We start from the raw sequence: 27593 nt of genomic DNA, 5'->3' as shown, positions 1-27593 counted from the left end.
GGAAAAATAATTTTCAAGCAATAATCTTCAATTTGTCAAGAATGCTCGCAATCGTAGATAGAAAAGCAATACTAAGAGCTAGTTCTGACGAGTTGCTCCAACCATGTAGCCACATCTGACATGGTTGGTCTTTCGTTTGGGTCTTGCCTCATAGAAAGCTATGCAATATCAGCCATTCTGAGCAAAGGTTACACATTTCGTGGTAAATCCACACTACGGTCTAGGATGACTGCTGCCTTTCCCTGGCTGATCACGGGTGCTGCCCATTCGACAATATTGGGTGGATCAAAATCTGTATCATGTGCTTTTCTCCCACTCAGAATCTCTGACAAAACCACACCAAAGCTGTATACGTCACTCTTCTCTGTAAAATTCTGAGACTTGTAGTAATCTGGATCAACATAGACAGCATCCCCTTTCTGGATAGGGGAAGGAAGACCACTTTCTCCAGATATAGTTAACCCAAAATCTGCAACCCTGGCTCCCCATTCTCCATCCAAAAGAATATTGGAGGCCTTAATATCTTTATGGATGATCGGAGGCGATGCATCTTTGTGAATGTACTCAATGCCTCGTGCTGCTTGCATGGAGATTCTCAACTTCAATGTCCAACTGAGAGGAGATAGATATCCATGCAAATGATCGTGAAGAGTTCCATGAGGCATGAATTCATACACAAGAAGCCTTTCCCCCATCTCCTCACAATAGCCCAACAAATTAACCAAGTTGTCGTGGCGGAGTTTGCATATAATTTCAAGCTCTGTTTCAAAATATCTACTGTTGCTATGGATTCTTCGAGCTGCATTAGCTCTTTTAACAGCAGCCTGTCTTCCATCTGGAAGAACAACTTTATAGACAAATCCATAGCTTCCTTGACCCAATTCGTTGAACTCTTTGAACCCATTTGTAGCATCTCGAAGCTCTGCAAGACGGAAGGCTTGCATCCGTATTAAGTCATTTACAGTAGGCCAAGAAGTGGTAATTCCAGACGAGGGTGTTTGGACATTAAGATTTGGCTGATTTTCAGTATCTGGTTGCCTTATGCAAAAGGCACATTCACTTTTCCCCCTTTTTCTCCTTATTATCAAACAGAGAACAAAGCCTCCAATGAAAGCTAAAACAAACCCACAGGAAATTGACACCCCTAGAATAGTAACAAGATCCATATGCTGCTCCTTTTGCTTTGCAATACTTATTTGTTGTTGCTCAGTTAAACTAGATGGAGAGACTGCAGAGACAGGTCCATGAAACCCATCTCCACAAGCTTCTTGACAAGAACTATTTCGACATAGAGAGCATGCCGTGCAGACACGATCAGCGTTCTCAGAACAAAGATCTGAGAGAAAAAATCCATTTGGGAAATTCTCCACACAAGGGGAACAAATCTGCTCTTCTTTCTGAAGGCACAAACTCATCAAATCAGGCAATCCCATACCGCTAGCATTGAAGAAAAACTCCCCACTATGACAAGGCTCCTTGCTGCACAATCCTGGGCTGAAAAGCTGCAAAGGAGGATTATAACCCGATCCATTTCCCCAACAATCCACGATCAAGTTATCTTCCCTAATGCCACAAGTCACGATATTTGTGGAAGCTATGCCCAGAAACCCGACATCTTTTGGAATTGAAGACTGATTGAAACTTCCCCAGCATTCCACGCAATGATTATCTTGGCGGATACCACAAGAATTTTTTGAGCCTCCTGCGAGGGCTATAAACCGAGTTTTCTCTGGTGGGCTTCCCTGGTCCATGAAATTATCCCCCCAGCATTTGACTTCTGAAGTTGTTTTCACAATTCCGCAGACATGATTTCCTCCAGATACAAGGTTTTGAAATTTGTAGGGGGGAGGGGCAGTGATATTGAACTGTGGAGATGGCGATCCCCAACAGAATGCCATTCCGTCCTGGTCTAATCCACAGGTGAGATCATCGCCTGCAACAATGGATTGCAGGGCGATATTGGGATGCGGCCAGAGTGATCGGTATAAGGATCATTGTTTTGTTGTATTTTTCATAGACCAACAGTCCATCATACCGGGATATTGATCCAAATTACTACGGATTCCACAAGCATGGTTTTGCCTAGATTCAATATTTGAATAACGCCTGTTTTGGTTACTTGGGGGCACAAGATTAGTACCTGTTTCGTTGTTCATCCAGTAAAATGGTCTGAAAGTGTTAGCCTGCAGTCCACAAAGGAATCCACCTCCACCGGAGAGTGCAGCCAGAGATGGGCTTGAAGTAGCATCGGTAGCTGGTGAAGTGCTGTTTCTCCCCCAGCATGTTATATGCTGCTTCCCACTTGCATCAATGGTACAGAACACGTTCTCGTCTCCGAAGGATGCTGCTATGGGAGACATGGCTCCATTTCCACACATGCCGTCAATGCAAATGAGCAGAAAACAGATCAATACTGGTCCATAGATACTGCTACATGACCACCCACATGACTGAAATTGCCCTGATAGGCCGAGCGATCGCTCAAAAAGAATGGGAAACAACAGTAAAAATATGTTGCCATGCTAAGAGATGCTAAGAGGGCAACTCAAATATTTGGAAAAAGCAGTCACACTTCAAAATCAACGGTGGAAAGTGTCTCCCCTGATCCAACGGAGCAGGGTAAAAGTGTTTTATATTGATAATGTGTTTTGGCAGTGTTTCAACAGGAAAAAGCTGTAAAAATATCTTCCTTGGTTTCTAATATATATATATATATATATATATATATATATATATATATATATATATATATATATATATATATATATATATATATATATATATATATATATATATATGTATATGATGATGATGAGAAAAAAAAATCATTGGTCATAAAAGGTTACCATACTAGACTATCTTTAAAGGTAGATCAAATTATTTTCTTGCACATTTCCAAAATATATGGTTTCTATTCCAAGGTAGATCTTGATCACATTGATGAAGGCAACTTTGTCTTGGATGTATCATCCAAGCATTCTGTATATTTACAAGTTCACTTGTCATTTTCATTGTTTTTTAAAATGTTAAATATTTTCAGGCATGATATACTGAATAGTAAATGGACACTACAAATAGTTTCCACGGTTGATATTATTCTACTTATATTCTCTTTGTAACTGAACAAAATTATTAATTTTTTCTTGAAAATTAGACTTGTAGCACAAAGAAAATGGTTGGGAATTATTTAATGACTATATCAATTCACAACTACTAACAATTGTTTTTGCTTTCTCCTTAAGTTTTGCAACCCAATTTGACTTAAATTTTCTTAACACTGAAAAACCATTTGTCAATACTTCAGGTTTTACAAAATTTCTATAAACAACTATATCGACTTGGTAATCTAAAAAATATCAACAAATTCATAATCTCATATATTAGTCAGAAGCGGCCATCGTCAAAGTGAATCAAATACCAAGAATGATCTATGTCTGCTAAAACCTATAATCACATTGTTTCCCTAATAACAACTAAAAACTTCTATACCCAGTTGTTGAACTTTTGCAACAAATTATAAACCTTCAACAAGAAGTAGTTTTCTAACGAGAATTATTGCCATATCTTCCTTGGTTTTACGAGGAAAAAGAAATAAAATTTCATTTGTTATCAAAGGTAAACCAAATTCATTATTTGCATACTTCCAAACCTAGGGTTTCGTATCCAAAGTAGATCCTAACCACATCAATGAAACAAACTTTGTTTTTATGTATCATCCAAACATTATGTACAATTACAGACTCACCTCTAATCCATTGTTTATAAAAATGTTGAATATTTTCATACATGATATACTGAACAGTTGGACAATGAAAATAGTTGTCATCGCTATTCTTCCATTTATATGCTTTTTGCAACTTATTTGAAAGAACAATTTTGTCCCAACAATTAGAATTGTAGCATAAAGAACATGGTTAATACATATGATTAGACCAAAAACTAGTTACCACCAAAATTCAACCAAAAAAAATATTACTGCATAAAAATAGAATTAAAAACAAAAAATATAAAAACAAAAATTTCCCAAATTCAAAATAAATAAATGATAAACCTTTTTTTACCAAAATCTAGTGATTTTTTTGGTGCTAATACTAACATCACCATTACAACAAGATATTTTTCTAGTGCTAATACTGCCATTACAACAAGATGTAAGAGGGATATAATGCAAAATGTTTAATAATAATATGTATGTAGAAGATTGCCTTCAGACTGGTGAATTCATGATAATCAATGGGACTACAGTCAAAATAATTGGATGTTATTTACTTTTTTACATAGATTGTCAAAATAATTGCATAAATCAGTTTTTTTTAACCAAAATTTAACAAAAACTTTGCTAGTGCTAACATTAGAACCACCATTACAACAAGATATCTCTCTAGTGTTGACAACACCATTATAGTAAGATACCTCAAGAAAGACAGAAAATCTAAAAAGTATGATAGTAATACGTATCCAGAAGATGGTATTGAAACTAGTAATTGTTCACGAATCCATAAGATTGTAAGGTCATTCTAATTATCATAATCATTGTCATCATCATCACATCCTTGTCATTGTTATTTCCATCATTACATTATCATCATAATCACCATTCATGCCATCATCATCATCATTATGGACATTGTTTGCGATTGTTCATAATTGTAGATGTTGTAAGAAATATCATCAACCCAAAAAATGTGATCAGTGCTAGAAAAGGGTTGTTTAGGACACACTGATATACGTAAGAGACATAACAACTCTATTTTTGAGAGATGATTGATGATGATCATCATCACCACCATTATCATCATCATTGTCATTTTTATCATCCCCATCATCATCATTAATGTAATTTCTATCGACATTGTTGTAATCATCATCATCATTCATGCCATTATAGTTTTTGATGATGACCTAGATGAAAATGATGATGATGACACCAAATACAATGCTTATGATTATGACAATGACAACATCTAAAATTGGGAAGATTCGCCAAAGTCATTAGCATCGTCATCATCATAATCATTTCCATCATCATCATTGTCATTGTAACCACTATCGTCTTTATCATCATAATCACAATTCATGTCATCGCCATCATCTTCATTTTCATCATTGTCAATATCATTGACATTGTCATCAATTATTCATAATTTTCAATGCCATAAGGAATATCATCAATGCAGAAAATATGATGAGTGTTGGAAAAGGGATGCAAAATTGAACATAGAAATGGGGGCAAAAATAGAAGTAAAATTGGATGAAAAGTGCATACAACATAAGTAGATGCACAACAACATGAAAAACCTGACACAAAAGTGGATGCAAAAGTAGATGCAGTTGTCAATGCAAACTTGGATGCAAACATGAAGGCAAAAGTGGAAGCAAACATGGGTCCAATGGTAGGTGTAAAACTTGGCACAAATTGTGGTGAAACAAATGTGGATGCAACAACGGACACAAAAGCAGATGCAAAAATGGATGAAACAAAAGTGGATGCAATAGGGGATGCAAACGTGGAAGCAAATGTGGTTGCAATGGTAGGTGCAAGATATGGTGCAACAAAAGTGGATGTAACAATAGACAAAAAAATATGAAAAATAAGATGCAAAAATGGATGTAAAAGTGGAAGCAAACATTGATGCAACATGCAAAACAAAATTGGATGCAAAAAATGGATATAATGTAAGTAGATGCAAAAGTAGATACAAAACGAGATGCAAAACCCAATGCATAAACCTGACACAAAAGTGGATGCAAAAATAAATGCAATATTTGATGCAAAAGAGGATGTGAACATGAATGAAAAATTGGAAGCAAACGTGGATACAACAGTGAGTGCAAAACATGGTGCAAATTGTGGCATAACAAAAGTGGATGTAATGATAGATGCAAAAAAAGAATCAAAGTATGATGCAAATGAAGATGTAAAAATGGATGCAAAAAGTGAAATTTAAAATGGGTGCAACAGTGGATGCAAAATTGTGTGCAAAAGTGGATGCAATAGAAGTCGATGCAAAAGTAGATGCAAAACGAGACACAAAACCCGATGCAAATCCTGGTCCAAAATTGGATACAAAAAAGGATGCAAAACAGATGTAGTAGTTGATTAAAACCTAGACGCAAATGAGGATGCAAATGTGGATGCAAAATTATAATCAAAAGTGGGTGCAAAAGGAGGTGCCAAACTAGGCGCTAATTGTGGCACAAAAATATTAGATGCAATAGTGGGTACAATAATAGATGCAAAAGAGGATGTAAATATGGATGCCAAACAAGATGGAAAAGTGGATGCAACAAAAGCAGATGCAAAATTATATGCTAAACTAGACACAAAACTCGATGTAAAACTTGGTGCAAAAGGGATGCACAAATGGATGAAAAAATGGATGCAAAAAATGATTTTAAAAAGGATGCAAAAAAGGATGCAAAAGTCGATGTAAAAGTTGATGCAAGTGTAGGCACAAAAAGTGGATGCAAATGAGGGTGCAAAAGCATGTCAAAAAAAATTAGGTGCCAAACGTGATGCAAAACCTGGAACAAAACCTGGTGTAAAGGATGACAAAAAACTTGGCATAAAATTTGGTGCAAAACGTGGTGCAAAACTTGGTGTAAGATTTGGTGCAAAACTTGACGCAAATTTTGTGTCAATTTTTGCACCATATTTGATAAATGGATGCAAATAACACCAAAAATGGGCTCTAGATGCAAAAAAAGAAGTAAAAAGGGACGCTAATCACTGGTTTTGTTGTAGTGGAAACTAGATATATAACTATTTAGCCTTACCAAAGGCATTTGAAAGGTCTATTTTCAAAATATCCCCTCTTAAATGAAAAATATTCATACTATGGATCCCCTCCTAATCCACCCCTATTGCCTCATGTATCTATCTCCCCTCCGAAATGAAAATAGTTGCCCGAAGATCATATTGGAGAGAATAAGCTTAAGCCTATGAGAAATGAATTTTGTAATAACCTTATAAATGTTGTTGCAAAGGGATATAGGGAAGAACTCATCAAATGTAATAGGAGAGTCCACCTTGGGGATCATTCTAGTAAAGGTATAGTTGAAGGACAAATGGATCCTACCTAAAGCTCTCGACTCCATAGCTACTCTAAGAAGATGAACACTGATGATGTTAGAAAGACCAATGAAGAACTCAACTGATCAACCATCCAAGCCTACACTCTTATCCATATGAAAACTAGATAAAACCAACAAAATTTCTTCTTTGGAAACCACTGCCACAAAATTCTCATTATCAACTACAAATGCAGAACGAGGGAAGGAAAAAGTTGCCCCATCGACTTCAAGAATAGAGGTACCCTTTGGTGACTTGAAAAGGAAACTAAAATTAGAACAATCCAAATTTTCTAAATGTTCAAAAGATGAAACATAATTTTCTTCTTGATTTTTTTAACTTCCAAATGGTGTTGGGCATTATTCTACCTTTTTTGGAAAAAAATTGAGTTTTCATCCCCTTCCTCAAGCCAGACAGCCTGACTTTGTAGATGTTAGGTAGCCTCTTGGTCGTCTAGCAATTTGTTTCTTTTGCATTCCAACTCAACAACTCTGGATATTGTTTCCTCCAATTCGAATCCATATGCCTCATCCTGAGAGATGTTTTTGAGAGCCTCCTCAATAGCCCTAATTTGAATTGAATCCTCAGATCTTTTGGAAACTGACTAGGAGATTGTAGTTTGTTTGAAAACTTTAATCTTGACCGTGAACTTTGCAATTGCAGAAGAGGCAACCAAGGGATCAAAAAAATTCCAAGAGGATTTGAACAACTCTATATAGGAATCATCATTGATCCATGTAGAATTGAGCCTCAAAGGGCCTAGAGGTTTCCTTCCATATCCTTAAGCTCCAAATAAATAGGAGAATGATCTAAACCTCCACCCTCACCTATCCATTACTTAATAAGGGGCAGGGAATCCACAATATGTTCAAAAATAAGGAAACAATCTAATCTTTTGGAAATCATGACCAGACCAGTCTTGTTGTTCCTCCAAGTAGGCATGACTTTATTTGGAGCAACATCAGTAATATTATGAGTCCTTATATAGTTAGATAAGAAGTCTAAATTAGGATCAACATGTACTACGAGTTCTCGGACTTTTGCAATCACAATAGAGAAATTTAAGTCACCACCTATAATACAATTACTGGAAGTGAGAAATGAATAATTGGCAAGACCCTCCCAAAAATGATTTTTTTCCTGTTGGGTACCATAGACATTTAGGGCCAAGAGATCTATGTCCAAATTTGAGGAGCAAATGGAATGCCACAGAGTCAAATCCATCCCTAATATTTAAGAAGTTTGATATAAAAAGGATTAGAGCCAGTTGTTAGACCACCAGAGCGACCATTGGCATCCAGAAAAGAGAAATCCCACCCATGAAGCATATTTTTCAAGAAAGCCATAATAAACTCCCCCTCCCCCAAAGTCTCTTGAAGGAGAGGCACCGAAAGATGATTGGTAACAACTAATCTATGTAAAGCCTATTGTTTGAATGGGTTGGATAACCCCCAATAATTCAGGGAGAGTAGGATCATGGAGGCGCCACTATAGGAGTATGCATCACCTAATGACCAGTTTAATAGAATGTTTTTTACCATAAACTCTTTCCAAAATCGCTTTATTTTGTGCTTTGGAAAAAATTATTTTCCTACCCCTGCCCTTGTTTCCAAACACATTCATAGGATTATGACCTAGAGCCCTATTAAATATAGAGTCAATGAAGAAGGGATGGTGATATTGAAGATGATATTGTGGGCCTTGATAACCAAATTTTGAGTAATCCCAAATTGAAAAGGACATGGGAGAAGGAGTGTCAATTCTTTCGACAGAAATGATAGGGAAAATACTATGGAAAAAATTTAGAAAAGATGAGCGTGGCGAACCACCACCCCCCCCCCCCCCCCCCCCCCCCACCCAAAATGATGTTTACAAGTGAAAATTGACCAAATCATTCAAATCAATCCTAGAAACAAAGGAAATACTAACAATAGAGGTAAGAGAGAGAGTAGAAATAACAATAGCCAGAGTAGGTGCATCTGGTGAAGAAGCAAAAAGTACCAATACCTTATCAAAGCAGTGACTAATTGCCACCAGTTCAGCATCCCGCAAAGCTATAACATAGAGTGGCACATACAGGTGCAAGGAGGCAACTGGGGAACTTGTATTATCATAGGCACCTCTAGTGGAGATGTAGAAGTGATAGCCTCCTCCCTAAGAGACTGGACTGAAGACCTATCTTCTAGTGAACCCCGATTATCCAAGCCCTTCCTTCTATGAAACCCTAGCTTATAATTTACTATGTTATGACAATGGACATGAAAACTCTTGTAGTAGAAGGGGATCCCCTCATAATATAGGATTTGATCCAAATAGGATCCATTATGGGTCAATAGAACCTCACTCCAAAGGCCTTCTCAAATCTCCAGGCTCACAAGAACCTCTTCCACTTTCATCTCCTCAACTTTAGTAAAGGTCATATCCACCTTTATATAGTCCCCAAGATGGATAATTATTGCCAAATGAGCTTATTCCAACCAAAAACGAACTTTTAGGCCCAATAGCCTAACGTAAATGGGATATTCATCCATATTTCCCGTAGTAAGGTCGAACAAAGGAGACCAGTTACTGAGAATAAGAGGGAAAGAGCCAATGCACCAATGATTATCCATTACCCACTTTACCTCTTCTTAGGAGGAGAAGAAAATTATTAACTAGTCGCACACAAGAACCTTAATGGAAGGAAGATCTCATAGTTATGACCTAATTCATTATGAACCCAATAATTTAGAGTCTTGCCACTATAACATCTCCCTCTAGCATACTCCACGAATTCTAGTTCACTCATCTTGACTACCTAGTGTATCTCAATATCAGTGCTCAAGACCATTGATAGTTGAAAATTATTTTAATTGATAGAAGAAATTCTCCTCTTGACAAATCATAGAGGATTTTTTCTCTTGACAAATCCGAGAGGATTTTTCCTCTTGAAAAATCAAATGTTGAAATCCCAGAGGACTGAGGATCCCAAGGAACCCATGATTGAAAACCATCCAAAATCTTATAGAGATTTGAAGCACGACCACCAGGGTGTAGAACCCTCAAAAGAGAAACATTTTGTAGGGAACCCACATAACCGACCTCAATTAAAGGAGAAAATGTGAAAGGATGCGAAACCACAAACCCAACCGAAAAAGTAGTGAAACACCCATGAAAAGGCATTAGAGAAGGAATCCTGTATGTGTTCCCACAAGAGACCAAGGAATCGAAAAGCATAGGGACTGAGAAAATAAAATATGAAGCCCCCAAAGTAACTTTGGTAGAAACCCCACCATAAGCAGGATTCACAAAATCAAACAAAGCGAAGAAGATGGAAAATGGATACAATACATAACTAAAACAAGAAAACCATCACAATTTGAAATCCTCATGCCCTCGTGAGAATATTTTCTAGCATCCGAGAGCACTAGATCAGCTAGGTCAAAACTCGGGCCAAAAGGGTGCTTATGAAAAATTTCCACACAAATTCAACAATTGGAAGAAGTGACTCATAAATTTCCATGTCTAGACGCCCTCACATTGAACCCACACTAAAGCCTAAACTAGTAGTATACTTGAGAAGAATGCACTCCCCATCCAAAGGATCATCCAATTAGTCCACGATAATATCCTCCATAAGCAGGATCATAGGAGAGAAAATGCTAGAAAGAGAAGAAAGGAAAATTTGGGAGAGACAAACCCTATGATTTTTAGAAATGTCAGGACCATGGAAAAAACCATTAGAGAGAAGACATATCAACTAGAGTAAACCCCTGCCTTGGGATAACCCTTTGAGATAAGCAAGGATAATCATGCAATTGCATTCAAGTCCCTCTGATTTTCCATGGAAGGAAATTCAAAACCTCCAGGAAACATAGAGCTTCAAACTCTAGTAACCCTCCCCTTTTCTCCCATGTTCATCCTTCCAGGAAAGAGATCTATGAATTTTAAAAATATGTTAATTTGTTAATTTTATTCTCACTTTTTTTATGAATATATGAATGTTAAAAATATGCAAATATGTAATACAAGCATAAAACTATCTCAATTGCTTTTATTTTGATAGTTTATTTATATATAAATATGAGGAGGAAAAATAAGAATTTGAAAATGGACTTAGAATAACAACTTTATTCTCAGATTTAAAACACTAAAGGTGATACATTATGAGTTCATGATTGTATATGAGTGAGAGGCTAACATTCCCTATCTCAATCATAATTATGGGTAATACTGTGAACAATGCAACATAAAATAGTAACATCTCAAAGTCTTCATCCTAAAAATTCCAAAATGAGACTCGATGAAGAACTGCTTGGAAAATGCCAAGTCTATGTATTGAACACCAATTTGATGAGAGTGAATCAACTTTAAGTTTGACACATCCCTAAAAATTCTCAACAAATCCATCAAATGCCAAGCTACATTGTAAAATGATCTGTTTGTCCTGTTTTCATTGGGCTAGAAAGAATTGTGTTATTTCAACCTTTAACCTGGTGTAACTATTTCTGACCACTTGAACTGGAAGTTACTCTTTCCAATCTAAGAGGGCTCTTTGAAATGTTTATCAAATCTTCTTGAAACAATTGAAACAATCAGATGACTAACTCTGATCTTTCTTTGTGATTTTGTAGGTGAAGAAAAATATGATGACTACTACCATTGGCCATGGAGTCAAATTATAGAATGGAAAACAACAAAGTTTAGTGGAAGTTGAGGCATCTATAGCTTTTAAAATGACACAAAAGAACATATACAGTCTTACATAGTTAATGAAGGAAATTGGAGCAGTTTGACAGGATTTCCAAGTAATTAAGATATTATGTAAAACTTGAAACAACATGATAAAAACCCATAAAATCCATGACATGAATCTCAGGTACATAAATATAGTAGCTGCAAATTTTCTATTAAAGGGTAAAAATATTACAAAATGTTATTTCTTCACATTCTTCATCGACCTCTATTAAAATCGAAAACCTACTTATTTATAGAGAAAATATCTCTTTACATATCTTTCCACATGGGCCAAATTTGACCCACTATTTTAGAGACCTATTCCTACTTTTCTTCTAACTAACACAGTGCTCATAGGGATTTTCTATTTTACAATAGTTGGAATTCGCAAAGGTAAAATCGGTGGATTAAGAAAACACCTTGCTACCACATCACATAACCTTTTGGATGCAGAAACTTGGTTCTAGCATTCCCCAATACTGCCTCGAGTGAGACTGCAGTTTGTGCTAAGCAGACTATTGCCGAAAAGGCTGATAGTGTAAGGTTTTGTTGGTTAGCACAACTAACATTGATCTTGGGTCCAAGCCCATTTAAGCGAACAAGGTAAAATTCTAGCATTGGTAGGAATAATGATGGGGGGCTGGGATTGAAATGGAGGTGAAAAATGTGACGGAGCACCACCAATGGAGTACGTTGAAGCTTCTATCTCTTTACACTATGCAATGGATTCACAACATCTATTTAGGTTATTCAGTTCGATGTTTTTGGTGTCACCAATTCCATAGGTTGTTTTTGAAGCAATATTTATAGTTGTGTTAGTTTACTAATGTAAGAGAGGACCAGCAACCGAATTTGTTGGTTCTTTCCACTGCGTAGAGATTAAACAACCCATGTTTGGATCATTGAGTTCGAAGTTATTATCGTCATTTGTTTCTGTCTGGGATGAAGTTCAATTTACAGACGCATTTGTAGGAATAACGATGGGGAATTGGGAGCAACATTGAAATGGGGATGACAAATGAGAGGGAGCCACAATAACAAAATATGATGAAGTTTCTATGTCTTTACACAACACAGTGGATTCACAACTTCTGTTCAGGTTATTGAGTTCGACGTTCTTAGTGTCTATAATTACATACACTATTTTTGAAGTGATTTGTCAAGCAGAATTAATATCACTCATTTTATTAAAGTTATTAATATGAGCAGTGTTATTTCATTAGTATGATTATTAAAGACTAGATTCATATTATTATTACTGGATAACACATGTTGGTTGATAATGGACACTAAGAAATATTTTTGACCAAGAATAATTTTGGAGTGAGCTGGAGAAATATAGTTAGATTCTGAATCAATGACAGGAGTATCAAAAGTGGTCGTTGAAGATAGGGGAAACCCTTAGCTTTTGAGAAATAGATTAGTGAATTTCTGAATTTGTTTTTTGCAGGACAAATCCTCAATTCTGAGAGCTTTTAGAGCTGATGTCGCATCTATTTTCTGCCATAAACCTGGATCGATTTGGTTGGCTCAAGATAAGTGAATATGAAATCATTTTTTAGATAATGAATCTAGTTCAAATCTGTTTTTTTTAATTTCAGTGAAAAGAAGACCCAAGCTTGCTTTAGTGAAAATATTTTAATTTTTATAATTATTCAGAGAGTGGCTAGTTTTGTCGAAAGTAGGAATGGTGCAGGAATCCCCGCAACACTTGAGGAAGGTGAGATCAATTTTCTTTTTCATTATGAGAAATCTAATTCGTTCCAAAGAGATAATTTCTTTCGTTGTCCCTTCTGTATAGGTTAATGATTTCATATTTAAGATTTTTGAGCATGTTCATTAGTTGTAATTGATTTTCCAGATCCATCCCATTCAAATTAATTTTTAAATCAACGTTTCAAACCTACTACTGAGGTTCATCATCAAGAAATGAAAGTATGTGGAAAAATAATTTGACCATGGTATGATAAATAGGAATGTATTTTAAGATTAAATGAGAAAAATTGGTGGACAGTGAAATAGATTAAGAAAGGTTTTATTAAGAATATTATGAAAATAAATAATATGTTAAAATTTATAAAATGTGAATAATAGAACAAACTGTATTTGCATTATCTAATAAATATGCTTTTATATTCAATTTATTAATTGAAGAAATTATTAATATTCATGAATAGACCATGTATATAATAATATAAATAAAATATTTATGAGGGAATGGTAATAATTTTGAGAGAAATGAAGAGTGAAATTCATAAAATGATGAGATATATACAAAATTAATAGATATGTTTAATATTTTATTAAAAATTAAAAATCAGATTTTTTTGGCTCATGAATGAATTTGAAAAATAATAAGATTAATTAATATATTAAACTATAAATAAGAGGGATTGGAGTTAAAAAGAGCAGGTAGAAATAATTACAAATTATGATTAAAATAAAGAAATTAGGGTGTTAAATAATTTTTCATTTAGAAGTGAAAGTAGGGATCCATTTTTTTCTTATGCTCCATCCCTCATCCCTCTTTAGGTTTTTAGGATGTTTATTGATTTCGATGGCTTCTCTAAATTTTCTATGGAAATAGTGGTCAATTTTGGCAAGGATGCAGGTTTCTTCAATGCATATGTGATGTTTAGTGTGATTGGAATGTTCAGCAAGAGTAGAGTTTTTTAATCTATTATGTTTTATGTCTGCAAGGATGTGAGTTTTGATTGATCGACCACTCTCCCCAATATATGGAATTCCACAAGAACAAGGAATTAGGTAAACTCCGTTTTTGCATTTGGGGTCAATGAGAACTTTGATAGTATTGAGGTGACTGCAGATCGTATTTATAGGTTTGAAGGTGGTCATGATTCTATGTTTTCATAGAACATGAGTGATTTTATCAGTGGTCCCAAGAATATGTGGAAGATTTAATTTTCCATTGAAGTCATCGAAATTATTATTTTTATTTTTAGGACAAGTATTTTTGTTAGCTTTATTCAGGGCTTTGATGATTTGATGTATTTTATACCCATTTTTTAAAAATGCATTCATTAGGTGGGATTTTTCTTTATCTAGGTGACTTTTATCAGAGATTCTAATATCTCTTGTTGCAATAGCGTTTAGAATCCCTAATTTTCTATTTGGATGGTGGTGAGAAGTAGCATGGAGATATTCCTCTGTATGGGTGTTTTTCCTATAGACTTGGTGAGATATGGAGCCATCGAAACTTTGGGTGATAAGGATGTCAAGGAAATAAATGTTGTCATTTACTTATACTTCCATGGCGAATTTCATGGATGAGAAAAGACTATTACGATGTTTTTCAAACATTTCTAAAACTTCTCGAGCATGTGACCAGATGATGAAAGTCTTATCCACAAATCATTTCCATAATTTGGGGTTTAAGGGAGCACTTTCAAGGGATTTGGTTTCAAAATCTTCCATGAATAGGTTGGCTATGATGGAGGAAGGAGGGGAGCCCATAACTACTCCACAAGTTTGTTCATATATTTCATCCATGAAACTAAAGAAGGTAGATTTGAGACATATTTCAACAAGTTTTGAAGTGCTAGGGTCAGTGATTTTTTGGACAGCCTTCATGGCTTCATCAATAGGAATATTATTATATAGAGTAGTGACATCAAAGCTAACTAAAATATATTTTTTATCGATTTTGATGTCATTGATTTCATTGATAAAGTGGGTAGAGTCTTTGACAAATGATTGAGTGCTAGCAACCAAGGGTTTTAGTTTCTTAGCAAGGAATTTGGCGAGATGGTATCTGGGACCTCCCATATTGTTAACAATAGCTCTAATAGGAATACCATCTTTATTAATATTAGGAGCACCTTCGATTTTAGGAGTCTACAAACAACTTTCAATGAGGGTCTTATTATCTTGAACGTTTCTTCCTTTGATTAAGTTGGAGACTTCTCTTGTGATGCTCTTTAAAGTATTTTTAGTTAACTTTTTGTAGCACCCACTATTGTTAAGATGATCAATCACTTTATCATTTTATTCTTTTTTATTCTTGCCTCCCTTGTCCACTTTTAATATAACAATATTAGGGTTAGATTTCAATGATTTTAAAGCTAAGAATTCATCTTTTGTAATATTTCTTATGGGGGGTCTAGATTTTTGAAGAATGAGGGAGAAGTCTTGTCTAATTTTCTCTTTGATGTTGTTAGATATGACTTTAATCCCATATTCTATGTGGTATAAAATATCTTCTATGGGAATATTTTTAGAAGTCATGGAATAATTTAGTCCTTTATTTAAAAAGATCAATAATTGGTTTTGTTAAATTTAAATTAGACAAATTAATAATCAAATTGGATGATGGATTAGGAATAGGGAGACATGAAGGTTTAGAATCCAAAGAAAAATTTTGTGTAAGTTTGGGAGAGAGATTACAATTACAAAATGCAATATTTGATTCATTGATAGGAAGGGGCTAGTTAAGTGATTCAAAGATAATTGAGGAGATATAGAGAAGTGTCCATATCTGCAATGGAAGTGAGCATATTGTGGGATTGAACGATGGGAGACAACATAACAAAATTTGAATTTCGATTTATAGCTGTGTTGGTGGGAAAATCAGAGGGAGGATGGTAGTTATAAAAAAGTGGAGTTGAGCAATGTGAGAGAGGACCAACAACCCAATTTGTTTGTACTTTCCGATGCTTAGGAATGAAGTTATTATCATCAAATTAAATGGGATAGATCTAGAAAATTAATTACAACCATATACATTTGTCATAGTGATATACAGTGTTGTAGTTCAATAGTTGGGTCTGCCACAAATATTTGGTGGCACCAACGAGATCTAGTTCATGCCAAAGAGAGAAAAATGTGAGACCTACAACCTACTATGTTTGATCTAGAAAGAGATAAAAAAATACGGGAACTGCAACCTTCTATATCCAATCTAGCAAGGGGTTGAACTGTATTAAGAGTATGTGTTCATGACAACCCATATTTAATTTCATTTTCCTTATTTTGTTCCGTTCTTGCCAGTCTTATAACAATGGCTACTTTGGCCTCTAACATAGTCAACTTCTTGTTTTGACATGGCTAGTCTTCATACAAGAGAATATAAATAAAACATTGAGTGCAACAATTGCAACCTTCTTTCGGATGAGGTGAAAAACAATTCCCTTTATATATTAATTTTTTGAACAAATATTATTGGACCCTATGTAAAGTCTCTCAAGAAAGGGTTAAATTTAATAGCAATGTTTTTTTATATCATCTTTTCATTTTTATTATGTTTTAAGTATTTTTTGAAAGCCATAAAACAATGACCATTCCTTCTTAATGTTTGTTAAGTTATAATTTACGACCAAGGATAAACATCTAGCATCATGCTATTACCATTCTTATGAAGAAAGTGGGAGACCATTTATGATTCTCTCGGGATGGTTGTGCGCAATTAAAAATGAGTAATATGGTTAATGAGGTTATTTAACTTGTTCTCAGCTATCATCACTAGCTGGAAATGGCACAGATTTATGGGATGCTAGGAAACATTGATACAATCACTGGAGATGGACAAACATATACTGGGTTTATATTATTTTATGTTAATTTATTGAAACAAATTAGAGTGGTTGGCAGTTTCAGCTGTAAAGTTGATGCTTAACTGAATGCAAATGTTTTTAGCTTGGTGGTTTTTTCATGTGCAGCCTCAGATACTGATCCATTTCTTACAAATATTGGAGAAGCCATCAACCATCCCACATAGTTTATCTGACCACGATTCGACACCGTTTTTTCGACAGTCAGTTTCTGTTATGCGACACTCGATTCACGTTAGGTTCAAACCTGTCACGCCCCCAAGCCTACAATGGTCTTTCAACCGTGCCGGCGAGGTGCGGCACCACCGTGCACTTTCTTTTCACCAATACTCGTACACATGGACTACGCCTAATTCACTTGTCCTTACTTAGTTTGTGTTTCGAAACCAAGTAAAATGCATTTATCCTTTATACTTAATGAAACCCATACTCATTCATTATCCAAATTCAATTAAACCGTGAACAATAAAAATTACACACAAGTATAAAGGGAGGGGCAACTCCCGAACAAGTCTGCCCAACAATAATATATTATAACAGTTCTTCAATAATACATCATCAAGTGTGCTTGACAGACTTCAAGCCAACACTTAGAATAATTTACAATCAAGGCAAGACAGCCTTTACAACATATGTGCCAACCTCATACGGTAGGAGGGTGCTCACCCAAGACACCAAGAACTCCTCCTTTCAGTTCTGCACATAAATCCACCTTAAAACCGCAATCTGTCAACCTACGACTGCTCCCGGTAAATATGCGCACTTCCTCCTTGATCCCATGAGTTATGCGCACAAACCTGTGCCCTTTTACCCCTGCTCGATGTGTAGAAGAGATAGCGAGTTCGATGGATGAACTTCGATGCTCCAAATGAGCTCTGCGTTCATGTATATATACGCTAGCTTGCTCATATGTGAAGGGGTGTCCAGCCTTAAGGCCGACCCCATAAACTGTGTTATAACGCCCACACTTTAACCAAAGTGTAAGTCGGCTTGCCCATATGCAAGTCTCTCCAAATCGTGGTATAAAGCCTTTCGCTCCACTTCATTATTTCGCACTAAGTGTTATATCGTCGCACTTAGCTCCAAACGCCGCATATTATTGTCGCATGAGGTTCGGATGACCGTTGCATAACCACTCTCGCCCGTCGTATCGTCCGCCCGCTCGTCGTGCACGGAGCGCCCGCTCGTTGTGCAAGGGCGCCCGCCCGTCGCGTGCCTGCCCGAATCGCAAAGGCCTTACATCCTCCTCCACCTGAAATCGTTGTCGTCCTCGACAACATACCATACCAGTAGCTCTCCACCAAGATCATCATCAACCATGATGTCAACTCCTCCACATAAGGAAAAGGTCCCTGCAACATATGTAGAATCTCATCTCCATCATGCTCCACCTTAGCAACCAACTGTCACCAAGATACTCCATACTAATGTATGTTATATATCAGATGTCCATGACCACCTTGTCACAATCTCCCCATGCTGCTCTCCACCATGGAAGGTTGATCCCTCCAACTCAAGCTACATGTCCACCGCAACAATGTGTCAAACTCCATCATATCACCATCACCATGTGCAAAACTGCCCATGCCATGCCAACAAGTGCTAACACACCTCAATCATGTGTCAACATCTCATCTCAACAATATATCAGTAGTCTCCTTGATCCATATGTCTTCATCATGTGAACCTCTGTCATGATACTCCAACATAATGCCAACACATCTCTGTACACTTCGCGACCCCATGTCTGAACTAGTTGGGTAGCTAATCCAACCATCATGCTCAATCCATGAGAGTGAACATCCTCATGTCCTCATCAATTGTTCCTCAAACATCTGCCACATCCTTGACTCATCAAGAATCTACAATCCACACTCCATGCTCAGGTCCATGGAAACTCCATGTATCTACAACATGTCATGATGCTTGATGCCAAACCATCCCTGCACCATCAATCATACCTGCTCAACCATGTTTAAGGACTCACTGCCATGAGCAGCTAACAATGAGCCCCATTGTTAGGCCCCTATACTACTAGTGTAACCCCTTATTGTTATTAGTATAACCCACTTATTATATTGATGTACCCATGTAGTGCCCATATTGTTACTATTATGCCACATAGAAGCCCACCATTGTTACTGTTGTGCCCTACAATATTATTGTTATGTAGGCTTTGATTGTATTGGGACCACTTAGACTCCTATATATAGAAAGGAGGTATTTTCATTTGTATCATCCAAGAATTGTTCATTTATGTAATGTAAAGGAGGTTTCCCCCTCGAAGAGGCTGAATTCTAAGGCGTGGATCTCTCTTTTCTATCTTTTTGTGAGCTGGTTTCATAACATTTGGTATCAGAGCTTTGGATTCTAGGGTTTCGGTGCTCCAAACAGGTCATCCTGGAATTTTCGCTATAACTTTTGTTTTGTAACGTTTCAGAAGTCACAAAAAAAACCCATTTGAGAATAATTGGCGCTGAACCTTGGGTCCAAATTTCATATCTTTTCGCGCGATCTTTTAGGAGATACGATCTGCGGAAGGTGGTCTTTTTTCAGACTCCTGAATTACACTCAAAATAGGTGACCGGGGGAAAATCATCATAACTTTCTTTCTTAGCATCAGATTGAAATTTCGTAAGAAGGTACAGAAAGAGGAAGGACTTTAGTTTCTGTTTATATATTTTTCAGAGTCAAAGGTTGAAACAGTGACACGTGGCACTTCATACAAGTTCACTCTACTGAACTAGTCTATAATCAGGTCACTGCGGGAGATTGTGCATAACGTTTTCTTGGAGAATCCGATTGGGATCAGACTTGTGGCATTGGAAAGAGGACACAGAGGAATACGACAGGTCACAAGTTCAGAACTTAAAGATCCGAAAGTACATAGTTACAGTCGTTTCAAGGTAGAGCTCCTAAAATCAAGAAAAAGCAAGATGAGGAAGTTTGATGGCAAGGATCCAGTAAATTGGATACCTCAAATGGAGCAATATTTTGATATACATGGTGTACAACTGCTACAAAATGTATGTATTGCATCTTCATATTTAGAACCAAATCAATTTTTATGGTACAAAGGGCTTTGTTCTCGTAAAAAACTTGTTACGTGGTCAATTTTCACGGAGGAAATGATAGCACATTATGAGGATATAAAGAGGAACACCTTCTTTAGAGCAACACCACAACAATTGGAAAGAGTAAAAGGGCTTTGTGACATAATGGAAAGCAAAATTATGGAAACCAGGAAGCATACCCCTCACAACTATAAAAATGGAAGTGTTGTTTCTCCCAGCCTTCCACAACCTACAAGGGTTACACCACAACAATTGGAAGAAAAAAGAGAAAAAGGGCTTTGTTACAATTGTGATAGCAAATGCACTAAAGGTCATAGGTGTGCTGAGAAGAAATTATTTTACATAGAATATGAAGAGGAGGAAGAAAAGGATCAAGAAACATCAAAAGAAGAGGATATACATCAAGACACCACCCCAGAGAAAGAAGAAATGAATCAGACCATATCTTGTAAAGCATTGGCAAGAATTACCACTCCTCAAACTCTCAAGATAAAAGGACATATCAAGAAGAAAAAGGTGCAAGAAGTGAAAGATCACATCGAGAAAGAAGAAATGAATCCAACCATATCTTGTAATTCAATGGATGAAATTACCACTCCTCAAACTATCAAGATAGAAGGACACATCAAGAAGAAAAATCTTCAAGAAGTGAAAGATCACATCGAGCATCAAGAAATGAATCCGACCATATCTTGTAAAGGACTAAAAGAAATTACCACTCCTCAAAAGATAGAAGGACATATCAAGAAGAAAAAGGTTCAAGTAGAGAAAGACCATATCGAGCATCAACAACAAGTTCTCCAACTTTTAAAGGATAACGCCACTTCGGTGCAAAATCAAATGAAACAACAGGTAAATCAACATCGTAGTGAAAAATGTTTTGATGTGAGTAATTGGGTATTTTTACTGCTACATCTCAAGCAAGCTATTTATGAGAAGGAAATGTTGGCAATACTACATGCACTTAAAAAATGGCGACCTTACCGAATGGGAAGACGCTTCAAGGATGAGGATGTGGAAGCATTGTTTTGTGCTATTTATATTATCCAACCAAATTGGATAAAAGAAGCAACAGATGAATGGAAGAAGAACGAAGAAGTATGACCACTTATTCAAAAGTTGCAAAAGATCCCAATTCAAGCAATATTGCCAGAAATTGAAGAGGAAGGAAAAATCATATTGGAACCTGGAGCAGTCACAGAAACAAGAACCCGACAGCTACAAAATCGATCAATTTCAGAGTATCTCATCAAGTGGAAGAACTTACACGCTAAATATTCCACATGGGAGGACAAGAATTTTATATAGAAGCATCAAGAACTACTCAAGCGTTGAGGACAACGCTTTTGAAGGAGAGGGGCATGTTAGGCCCCTATACTACTAGTGTAACCCCTTATTGTTATTAGTATAACCCACTTATTATATTGATGTACCCATGTAGTGCCCATATTGTTACTATTATGCCACATAGAAGCCCACCATTGTTACTGTTGTGCCCTACAATATTATTGTTATGTAGGCTTTGATTGTATTGGGACCACTTAGACTCCTATATATAGAAAGGAGGTATTTTCATTTGTATCATCCAAGAATTGTTCATTTATGTAATGTAAAGGAGGTTGCCCCCTCGAAGAGGCTGAATTCTAAGGCGTGGATCTCTCTTTTCTATTTTTTTGTGAGCTGGTTTCATAACACCCATCTTCTATGTCATCTAAGAATATGTAGAGGGAGTAGAGCTTGAAGGCTCTCCCTCACTAATCAACTCAATCCATCTATCAGGATCCTCAACCTCCATCCTTTGTAGATATGCCTCCCGGTCTTCCTTCTGGACATCCGGCCTCACATACACCTCATCAACCTCATCATCGTCCTCCACCAACTCTAGCCTTCTTGACAAATCCAAGATGCTATCTGAAAGTGATCTAATGACCAATGACTGCTCCACAAGCTTTGCCTCAACAGTGGACAACCGGTTGTTCACCTTCTCCATATCTTCCATTTGCATTCCTCCTAATTTATGATCAGGTTTTGTCATACCAATGGTTGGAACACCAATGGGTACATCTTCCCTTCCATCATAAATGTAGAGTTTCCTCAAATGTGGTACAACCATAGCCTCAAATTGTTTCATGAATTCCATTCCCAATACAGCTTCATAGTCATGAATCCGCACTATAGTGAAGTCCACCTTCCCTGTCCGTTCACCAAGTGTAGTGTCCACCTTCTCACCTATACCAAGAATCCCCATAGGAGGAGAATTCACTGTCTTCATTTGTGCCTTCACTAGTACAAATTTCAGTCCAATTCTTCTCGCAGTATCTTCACTCATGAAGTTGTGAGAAGCCCCACTATCCACCATAGTGAGTACATCAACACCTCCAACCTTCATCTGAGCATACTCGAATCTGTTCCTTTCAGGATCTCTCCTAGATACCACTTCTGTAGTAGCAGAAGCACCAAGTATCTACATCATCCCCACAGAAGCACCTTCATTCTTTCCATCAGATTGTGCAATAGCAGCCACCTTTGGTTTAGAAGGACAATTCTTCACCGTATGTGGACCAGCACAAATCCAACACTTCAAAGGTTTCTTTGCCTTCGAGCTATCATCTGATTTCGAAGCATCTTCCTTCTTCTTTTCTTTCGGTTTCTCAAACTTCTTCTTCTTATCATCAGAAGTTTCATCATAATGTTCCACCAACCTGTCAATAGCAGCAAAAGCTTCTTCAAGTGTCCTAATCTTCTGCCTCTTCACTTCATTGCGTGCCCAAGGCTTCCACCCAATAATGAAGTTAAACACCTTGTCCCTCTCTGCCATGTCAAGAAGTTCCAGAGCTGCACTTGCAAACTCCCACTGATATGCTTGTAGGCTTCCGGTTTGTTTTATGTACTTAATCTTCGTCCTTGCTTCCCATGTTTCATCCTGAGGACTGAAATGAGTCTGCAAAGCCTTCTTCATGTCATCCCACGAAGTAATGTCATCAGCACTACCATTGGCAATATGATCTAACCTCCTTCGCCACCACATCTTAGCATCCTTTGTTAAGAACTGAGCAGCTACCTTGACATTTGTCTCATCATCAAATAGACCCAATCATTCCAAGTATTGCTCCATGTCCCATAGAAAGTTGCCAAGAGTCTTCGCATTCCTTGTGCCATCACAAGATTCCGGTTCCTTGACTTTCATATGAGGTACTCCTCCACCTGAGTTGTGCCTCGCTGCCTTCTTCAACACCGTTATCTCATCATTGGCTGTGTCAAGAGTTTTTCTCAAGTTCACGATCTCTGCAAGACCTTGATCCCTTGATTCTTAAACCTCCTTGACCCTTACTTCAAGTTGTGTACACATAAGATCAATGTACTCATACTGTTCTCGGAGTTCATCATGTTGTACCCGGAGTTCTTCAAGCTCTTCCTTGGTCTTCAAGTTGGTCTCTTGCTCTTTAGAAAGAAAGTTCATCTTCTTGTCCCAAGAAGTCTCTAAAGCCTCCATCTTTTCAATCACCTTTTCAATGAACCCAAGAGTAGCATCCTTCATCGTATGACTAGACCCAGCCTGAGATTCAGTTGCCATCTCTAACAACTTCTTGCTCTTTTGCAATCTAGTTTCGACCATTCAATAGCTTCACCAAGTTACCTGCAAATAGAGCTAACCCTTGTTCCACCTCGTGTGAAACGGTTTCCTTCACCTGCAGTATCTGTCACGAGCAACTGTGCTCAACAGCTCTAGACCGAGCTCTGATACCAACTTCACTTCGGTGAAGTTGTGTAGCAGCTTCAATCTTCAATACCCAGATCAGCTGCTCTGATATCAACTGTCACGCCCCCAAGCCTACGATGGTCTTTCAACCGTGCCAGCGAGGTGCGGCACCACCGTGCACTTTCTTTTAACCAATACTCTTACACATGGACTATGCCTAATTCACTTGTCCTTACTTAGTTTGTGTTTCGCAACCAAGTAAAATGCATTTATCTTTTATACTTAATGAAGCCAATACTCATTCATTATCCAAATGCAATTAAACCGAGAACAATAACAATTGCACACAAGTATAAAGGGAGGGGCAACTCCCGAACAAGTCTACCCAACAATAATTTATTATAACAGTTCTTCAATAATACATCATCAAGTGTGCTTGACAGGCTTCAAGCCAACACTTAGAATAATTTACAATCAAGGAAAGACAACCTTTACAACATATGTGCCAACCTCATACGGTAGGAGGGCGCTCACCCGAGACACCAAGAACTCCTCCTTTCGGTTCTGCACATAAATCCACCTTAAAACCGCACTCTGTCAACCTACGACTGCTCCCGGTAAATATGCGCACTTCCTCCTTGAGCGCATGAGTTATGTGCACAAATCTGCGTCCTTTTACCCCTTCTCGATGTGTAGAAGAGATAGTGAGTTCGATGGATGAACTTCGATGCTCCAAATGAGCTCTGCGTTCAATTATATATACGCTAGCTTGCTCATATGTGAAGGGGTGTCCAGCCTTAAGACCGACCCCATAAACTGTGTTATAACGCCCACACTTTAACCAAAGTGTAAGTCGACTTGCCCATATGAAAGTCTCTCCAAATCGTGGTATAAAGCCTTTCACTCCACTTCATTATTTCACACTAAGTGTTATATCGTTGCACTTAGCTCCAAACTTCGCATATTATCTTTGCATGAGGTTCGGATGACCGCCGCATAACCATGCCCGCCCGTCGCATCGTCCGCCCGCTCGTCGTGCACGGAGCGCCCGCTCGTTGTGAAAGGGCGCCCGCCCGTCACATGCCTGCCCGAATCGCGAAGGCCTTACAAAACCCCTTGGAACTGTGAGATCTATTTTTGGTGCGCACCTTGATATATCATCCATCATGTTTAATAAAGCAAGAGGGCTTCAATACTCTGCAACAATTATATCTTCTTTAAGCAAAGCAAGAGGAGGTTTCAGAACACCCATTATTTAATAATATAGGAGGGTTTCAATAACTCCTGCAACGATGGTGGGGGAGGTTTCAAAATGCCTAGTCTAACAAACTAGCAAGGTTTTATATTATCAGACACTCAGCAACGGGCCATGAAATCTCTCATAAATTTTTCATTCCACGTTTCTCTTCATCTCATATATGCCAAAATTTCGCAAGCTCTATGTAAGGCTGGGTAAAATTTGAAGTGAAAAATAGACAGACATGTGCCGCTCTCTCTCATGAAATTCACTTTTCAATTTTAAGATAGCTTGTCACTTTCCATGGTCAGCTTAGTCATTTGGCATCTGATTGCAAAGAAAAATCCAGGAGAACTGGATGAGGAGGGCAATGAACAGATTTTTATTCCTAAAAAACCTAACAGTTTCTCAACATTTGGACCTTGCAAGAGTACTTGGAGTATGACATGAAGATACCAAACACTCCATTGAGGTGGACTTTGAACGAATCGTGGATGATTTTGTCTTTATGTTCTTTTTTTGTGGGGAATGATTTCCTTCTGCACATGCCTACATTGAAAATTCGTGAGGGTGCAATCAACTTGCCGATGGTTGTATACAAAAAAGAGTTTTGGCGCAATGGGTTGTTATATGGAAGATGGAGGTGACGTATATTTTACAAGGGTTGAGCAATTTATTCAGTCTGTAGCATTTTATGAGGATAAAAATTTTTAAAACTGAATTCATTTGATACTGACACAGGAAAATGCAGATGCATATAAAGTTAAATTGAATAACTTAAATATTTCAGATCCTAATCCTACACTGGTTGAGAAGGCAATGGAAAATGTGGATTCACTAGGTGACAAGGCACAACATATCAAGACTTGAAATGAAAAATGTAAAAACTTTAGATTCCTATCAGCCATAGGTTCACATGGTTCCTATCAGCCATAGGTTCACATGGTTAACTTATGAGAACCTGGATGGAAAGAGAGATATTAGGCTAAAACCTTTGTAGCACAAACACTAGAGGCCACTGAAGATGTCAAAAGAGATGTTGTAGTAATGACTAAGCTTCATGAAAGGCCTAAGACAAAGGGTGGAAGGTTTTCAATTGGTCTTGAAGTATAAAAAAGTCTTTTATGGGTTATGTGCTGATGGGTATGGTTTTATCTATACCATTTTGTTCCATTTGCACACCTTTCAAACTATTTGATCAACTAATGGTTATTTTTATTTTGGTCTTATAGATGGTTTTTAGTCTTAATGGACATTAAAATATCATTTATTTATTCATTCATTAGAATGATTCTCAGCGGGTTCATGTATCAATCACTTCACTAGGCACATATAACTATATATCTTAACCACAAAGGTTTAATGGTGGCCTCATTACTACAACAATGTTTGGTCTTTGTGGTTAGGTTAGGTAATTACTTTAAAAGCTTCTTTTCAGGAAATAAACGCCTACTTTTTAGACCATGGTGCATAGTTTACCACAGCCCCATGGTTGATTTCATCGCATGTTCAAAGTTCTTGAATTGCAATCTGACCAGGAATTATTTCATTGTGTATTTGACATCCTTTTGAAAGGTGGTTGGCCTACATTTTATAAACCGGTACATATGAAATAATAATGGCCAAGGCATCACTACATCCTTGAAGGGATATAGTTGGGACGGTGAGGTGCATTTTCACTTAGGACTCCTCCAAAAGGCTCAAAAGGAAATGCATTATAACATCCTTCTTGATGACATAATATTCTATAAGGAAACCTTCCATGAATATACTAGAAACCTCTAATGATTTGGTGGGATATACTCCTATTGTATCGAAGACATCAAATTAGAAGCAAAACCCATGGATTTCATCTACAAAGAGAAGGTTTCCCCTCAAAGGCTACTTGTGCATTGCATGAGAAAGGTTTGTGAACACTCTGTGCCCATGCATATGTTGTGAGCAGTAGGCTTGACAGGTTGCACTTTTATTGGAAAGTTTGGCAAACCTTATGCACATGAATTCAGCAGTGGTCTCTGTTAGTGGCATGATGAACTTCCAAAATCTTCTATTCCTTCGGTGTATGTTTGCACCTTTAGGGGCAATTACTAATATACATATTGTACATATATTTGTGCACTTTGCATTTAGTCTCTGGGAAATTAAAACTAACTATGGTATGTTGATAATTGTTGATGGTTGTTTATTGTATGTCTTTTTTCCATAATTCTTCATGTTCATAGTACTC

General features: G+C 37.1%; 1 pseudogene; it reads right to left on the bottom strand.

Annotated features, from left to right (window-relative positions):
- Nucleotides 1-23967, bottom strand: LOC149214385 (serine/threonine-protein kinase-like protein CCR1 pseudogene; annotated as a pseudogene).
- Nucleotides 23968-27593: the final 3626 nt, after the last annotated feature.

The sequence above is a fragment of the Pinus tabuliformis genome, chromosome 1_1 (assembly GCF_031772625.1).
Source record: "Pinus tabuliformis cultivar Carrire ecotype Pingquan chromosome 1_1, CPIR1, whole genome shotgun sequence".
Taxonomy (NCBI): domain Eukaryota; kingdom Viridiplantae; phylum Streptophyta; class Pinopsida; order Pinales; family Pinaceae; genus Pinus; species Pinus tabuliformis.
Note: the sequence above shows the minus strand (reverse complement) of the source record. Positions and strands in the feature narration are given on the sequence as shown.